This window comes from Mesocricetus auratus, unplaced genomic scaffold, assembly GCF_017639785.1.
Source record: "Mesocricetus auratus isolate SY011 unplaced genomic scaffold, BCM_Maur_2.0 Super-Scaffold_100004, whole genome shotgun sequence".
In the NCBI taxonomy this organism is placed as follows: Eukaryota; Metazoa; Chordata; class Mammalia; order Rodentia; family Cricetidae; genus Mesocricetus; species Mesocricetus auratus.
The window spans coordinates 94,881,882-94,888,589 of record NW_024429189.1 but is presented as its reverse complement, the minus strand read 5'-3'; positions in this window follow the sequence as shown (position 1 = coordinate 94,888,589).

Sequence of the window (6,708 nt, the reverse complement as noted above, 5' to 3'; positions counted from 1 at the left end):
GCAGAGGGCAAACAGAAACTGCAGGAGGAGCCAGCACACAGGGTATCAGCCGTGAACACACAGCAGAGCCAGAGCTCAGAGCCCCAGGAATGCCCAAGGGGGCACCGGCAGACACTGCTACTTGGGGGCTGAGGGTGGAGGAATGTTTCATAGGGCCAGGGAAAAGGAGTCCATTCCCAGGATTGACTTAGTAAAGGGACAGCATCTTATTTTATTAAAAGCCTGTTGCTGGCAGGGGCCCAAAGTCACTGTGGGCAATAATTCTGGGAGCTGACTTCAAACCAGGAAACACTTTTTTTTTTTCTGGCATAGAGACTTGCTCTCTCTCTCTCTCTCTCTCTCTCTCTCTCTCTCTCTCTCTCTCTCTCTCTCTCTCTCTCTCTCTCTCTCTCTCTCTCTCTCTCTCTCTCCTCCCTCCCTACCACCATTCCCCCCCATCTCATTCCGGAGCTTGGTTCCATTATACACTGTGTGTGTGTGTGTTGTATGTATGTTGTGTTTATTTGTGTGGTGTGTGTGTTTGTGTGTGTGTGTGGTGTAGTGTATATATGGTGTGTTTGTATGGTGTGTGTTTGTGTGTGTGTGTTTGTGTGTGTGGTGTGGTGTGTGGTGTGTGTGTGTATGTGTGTGTGTGTGTGGTGTAGTGTATATATGGTGTGTTTGTATGGTGTGTGTTTGTGTGTGTGTGGTGTGGTGTGTGGTGTGTGTATGTGTGTGTGTATATGGTGTGTGTGTTTGTGTGGTCTGTGTGTTTATGTGTGTGTGGTGTGGTGTGTGGTGTGTGGTGTGTGTGTATGTGTGTGGTGTGTGTGTTTGTGTGTGTGTGGTGTGGTGTGGTGTGTGTGTGAGGTATATGTATGGTGTGTTTGTGTGGTGTAGTGTGTGTGTGGTGTGTGTGTGTGTGGTGTGGGGTGGTGTGGTGTTGTGTGTGTGTGTGGTGTGGTGTAGTGTGTGTGTATGTGTTTGTGTGTGTGTGTGGTGTGGTGTGTATGTGTGTGTGTGGTGTGTGTGTGTGGTGTGGTGTGTGTGTGTGGTGTGGTGTGTGTGGTGTGGTGTGGTGTGTGGGTGGTGTGGTGTGGTGTTGTGTATGTGTGTTTGTGTGTGTGGTATGGGGTGGTGTGGTGTTGTGTGTGTTTGTGTGTGTGGTGTGGTATGTGTGGTGTGGTGTTGTGTGTGTTTGTGTGTGTGGTGTGGTGTTGTGTGTGTGTGGTGTGGTGTGTGTGTGGTGTGGTGTGGTGTGGTGTGTGTGTGTGGTGTATGTATGGTGTGTTTGTGTGTGTGTGTGGTGTGGTGTGTGTGTGTGATGTGGTGTGGTGTGGTGTGGTGTGTGTGTGTGTGGTGTGGTGTTGTGTGTGTGTGTGGTGTGGTGTTGTGTGTGTGTGTGATGTGGTATATGTATGGTGTGTTTGTTTGTGTGGTGTGGTGTGTATGTGTGTGTGTGTGTGTGGTGTGTTGTGTGTGTGTGTGTGGTGTGGTGTGGTGTGTGTGTGTGTGATGTGGTATATGTATGGTGTGTTTGTTTGTGTGGTGTGGTGTGTATGTGTGTGTGTGTGGTGTGTTGTGTGTGTGTGGTGTGGTGTTGTGTGTGTGGTGTGGTGTTGTGTGTGCGTGTGGTGTGGTGTTTGTTTGTGTGGTGTGGTGTGTGTGTGTGGTGTGGTGTTGTGTGTGCGTGTGGTGTGGTGTTGTGTGTGTGTGTGTGTGATGTGGTATATGTATGGTGTGTTTGTTTGTGTGGTGTGTATGTGTGTGTGTGTGGTGTGGTGTGTGTGGTGTGGTGTGTTGTGTGTGTTTGCGTGTGTGTGTGGTTGTTGTGTGTGTGGTGTGTGTGGTGTGGTGTGTGTGTGTGTGGTGTGTGTGTGTGTGGTGTTGTGTGTGTGGTGTGTGTGTGGTGTGTGTGTGTGTGTGTGTGTGTGGTGTGGTGTGTGTGTGTGTGTGTGTGTGTGTTATATGGTATGACCTTATGCATCTGGGTTGGGCTTCACCAGTTGACTCCCTCCTCCTCTTCTGCTCCCTTTACCCACTCACCCAGCCCCTGGCCTCCTCAGTCCCCATAGCCCTGAAAGACTTGAGGAGCAGAGGAGATCAGGCTATCGCCTGGGGTTTTTAACTGAGATGCCTGGGAGGGAAGGGACACAGCCTTGCATATATCTTCTGAGTTTTGAAACTACGAAATTCATCCCTTTCCAAATTTCCTTTTGTAGGGGGGAAAAAAACAGTAAAAGGAAACTCATTTCAGAAGAAAGCAGGAGAAAAGCCCTCTGCTTTTTCAGCCAGTTTGAGATTATTATTAACATTGGACTTGCTTACAGCAGGGAAAGGTAAAATGGTTTAGTTCATGTTTTTATGGTAGTTTTTTTTCTTCCTTCACTGTCTTGTGTGTCAGGAAGGCAAACAATTTCAGAATGGATGAGTTTTGTGTAAACTCCTGTAATCACACCTCCTGCTAAGGTTTTAGAGGACTCTGAGTCTCTGAATCCTGCTGTAATTTAAAGTCACTCAAATTGCTACCACTTTTATCAAAATCAAATAAAATGACAATTCAAAGTACTTGTCCGGAATTTTTTTAACTAAAAAATTAAATAAAAAGGTTTACTACACTGGATGTTTCTGAGGCGAGTTATTTAATTCCTTGGTAAGGTTAAAGTAAATTGCTCCTATGTAAGATAGAGTATGGTAATTTATTGGCTTCTCTTTTACCCTGCTTTCAAACAATAAACTGTTCGTGAAAAACCAGAGAAGGGTATACATGTTTTTAAAAGAAAAGAAAATTAAATGTATAGTCCACAAAGATAAAGGGATTCCAGGACAGGAAAACATAAAGTGTACCGTAAACTATCTTGCTTCACATTTGGACACTCAGTTTATCTTCAGAGGGCTTGGGAAATGGCTCACCAGTTAAAGGTGCCTGCTGCTAAGACTGATGACCTGAGTGTGGCGAGTGGGTGTGTGTCTACTTTTATGTTATTTATCACATCATATAACCATCCTACCTATGTAAACCTACATTGGACAAAGGCTTAGCTTTTCCTATGCATTTCAATACTTTATAAATTAGCTTCGTGGAAGTCTTTAAAATCATAGGGACAAGTAACAGAAGAGAAAAAAAAAAGAGTGTGACATGGTAAATTCAGCCAACCATTCCTAAACTTTGCCTATGAGGTTAAAAAATGTTCAACAAATTTGATTTTTCTCTATCCTCCAGTTACCAAAGAGAAAAGGAAAAGATTACCCATGTGGAAAGGGGACACACAGGAGGCAGAATTCCCCCTCACAGCGGGGGATGAGGCTCCATCAGCTGGCAGAGTGTGGTTTTCTAGTGTGTCTTTGCCGGTTGATTTAAAACACTAACTCCAAGTTTTTAATATAGTACTTTTCGTGAGTCACTGGGCTGAAAGCCCATCTCAAGTCAGGCAAGGGTCCAAGACAGAGACAAACGGGGCCCAGCTACAAGAAGTCTCTGTTAGCACAGCTAAACAATCGTAATTAAGAAAGCTCCAGTCACTCCAAGATCGCCTCCTTCTAGATAAAATAAGTAAAACATTATTGAAGAGCGGGGGCAAGGCAAGGGAACAGCTCAGAGAAAATGCTGACAAGTGGTGATGATGTTAACAATCAGCTTGCTGCCCCAGAGAGAAGTGATAATCTGCTTAGTTCTTCAAAAGGAATTCAGCATCCTGTTGACTCAGTGCAGGTGCGGGGACTGCATGGGACTGGTCCCTCCTGAGAAAGCACAGGGTGCAGTTTGGATCACAGGAAGCCCCAGCATTCTATTCCTCCTGCAAAATCCAGGGAGCAAAACACACCCAAGTACTAAGAACAGACTGTGCTGACTTGTGGTTCACTCCTACCCTTCTTTAACTACAAATACCTGTTCTGGAAATTGGTTCACAGACAGTGATAAGAGCATGAAAACTGGGAGGAAAAGATGTGCCGGTGGCAGGAAACCTCAGGGGTTAAGAGATAGTGATGTGGCTGGTGCCCTCCTGCGGTTCCTCCTCCTCTCCCATTCAGCCTGCCTTGGCTCGGGAGAGAATTGTGGTGGGACTCACTAAGAGACACAGACATGAGCATCCTCAGAGACATCCTGTTCTCTATGGCCAAAGTCGAGGGAAGGCGTGAATAGAGGCCCAGCCAGGAGCTCCAGGCCCCATTCTTAGGACCTAAGGTCTTGAGGTCAGTCTGGTCAGGCCGCAGCAGCAGTCCCACTACCATCACCAAATGTGGTCTACAGTTGGGACATGACCACAGCAAGCAGCAGTGAAGTCCTGAGTCTTCCTGACTGTACTCTTGCATTAGAAAGCTAGACCCAGCAGCCACTTCCTGCTGACCTGTTTCCCAGCAACAGCGTTTGCAACATGAACATCACTAAGCAAATGACAGAAAGGGGCATTCTAAAAAAGATTATAATGAAATCAAATAGAACTCTTGGGGAAAAAATTGAGAAACCTACAGAATAGCCAGAGCAAAACAGAGCATTAAGGCACAGTAACAGTAAGACACAGAACAAACCCTAATCTACAACAAAATGTCATACTTAGTGCTAATGAGTCAATAATTATCATAAAGGTAAACAGTGTAAATATACCCATTAAATGCAGATTGGCAGAGTAGTTTTGAAAAGATGACCCAACTATATGCTGCTTCCAAGAAACTCATTTCAAATTCATGAACTTAAGTAACTCACAGCAAAAGAATGGCAAAGGATACACCATAAAATTGTTAATAAAAGGAGCTGAAAAGATGGCTCAGCAGTTAAGAGCACGGGCTACTACTATTCCAGAGTTTGACTCTAGCACCTGCATGGCAGTTCACAACTGTCTATAACTCCAGTTCCAGGGGGATCTGACACCCTCACACAGACATATATGCCGGCAAAACACCAATGTTCATAAAATAAAAATAAATACATCTTTAAAAACATTGCTAATAAAAAGGAAGCATGATTGACGGTACTAAACCAAAACAAAAGGTTACTGTGGGTAAAGAGGGAAGTTATTAAACAATAAATAGTTAATCCATCAAGAAGTGATAACTATCTTGTGAACCAAATACACGAGGTTCACAGGTGGGAAGCAAAAAGTAAACTAATAGGAGAAATACACAATTCTACAACTATTGTGAGGACATGATCTCCATTGCTCTCACACTGGGAGCTTCCAGGGAACCAGAGACAAAATCAGTAAGAACATAGGACCTGGCATCACCAACTGACAGGTATCTAATCCTATCCTAGCACCTTCTGTTCCGCGCCAGCAGAAATGCCGTTGAGCTCACAATGCCCACTCAGTCAAGTGGAATACACCTTACATCATAAAACAATATTGTCAGGGCTTCGGAGACAGCTCAGGAGGTAAAGACACTTGTCACACAAGCACAAGGACCAGAGTTTGGAGTTCCCAGTGCATGGTGGCCAACCTGTAATCCCAGAGCACAGGAAGGAGAGATGGGCAAGCTGACTAGATAGACCAGCTGATCTCATGAATTTGGTTCAGCAAGAGATGCTGTCCCAGTAAATAAAGTGGAGTACTAGTGCGGCTCCGACCTCTAGTAACTATGTAAAAAGCTAGGCATAGTCCTGTGGGGTATGTGTGTGTGTGTGTGTGTGTGTGTGTGTGTGAGAGAGAGAGAGAGAGAGAGAGAGATGTGAGGTATGTAGTGTGTGTGTGTATGTATGTGAGATGTGAGGTATATTGTGTGTGTGTGATGTGATGTGTGGTGTGTGTGTGTGTGGTAGTAGAGGATAAAATCAGGCAGATCTGGAGCTTGCCAACCAGCCAGACTAGCCAATCAGTGAGCCCAGGTTTAGTGAGAGACTCTGTTGAAGAAGAAAGAGGAGAAGGAGGAGGAGGAGGAGAAAGAGGAGGAGGAGGAATGGAGGACAACAGTGAAAGACACCTGACATTTGCTCTTGGCCTCCACATAGCACACATATGCATGAACACCCATGTATACATGTGCACACAAAACATACAATAGATATGCACCTGAGAAAGCTGGAATGAAGGCTGAGTTAACACATCTTGCAAAAGATCAAATGAAACAACACACATAAAATGCTTTGAGTACTCTGATGATGATGATGAAGAAGATGATGATAAGTATAACAACAATGACCAGGGTTTATTGAATACTCTCTGCTGCTAGAACCATAGGGGCTTTGCCTTTTCTTAACTCACACAAACACAAGCTGGATTGGTTTCCAATAGTCTCCCTTAACAATGGTCAATTGTGGCCAGAAATCTTAAATGCAAAATTCTGACAAAAGCCTCATAAATCTTAACTTATGCACAGTCTAAGCAGCATTATGTCTTCTCTGCCCACCTCTTCCTGCTGGGGCGTGAGCCGTCCTGTGTTCATGTATCCACACTGTACATGCTGCATGCCCATTAGTAATCGTAGCTTCTAAGGTGACTGTAGTAATATTGCAACACTTGTGTTAAAGTGGCATATATTTTATTTAATAATAACTCCCAAGGACAATAATAGTGAAGATGGCAGTTTATTTACACTATATTGCTATAAATGTTTTTTCTTATTGATTGTTGTTATGCTCTTACTGTGTCTAATTTACAAATTAAACTTTATCATACTTGCTGTGTTGTGTATAGGAAAAAAAAAGCGTGTGACCTAATCAGTACTACCCATGGTTTGAAGCATCCATTAAAGGCATTAGAATGTATTTCTTATTGATAAAGGGGGCACGGCCAT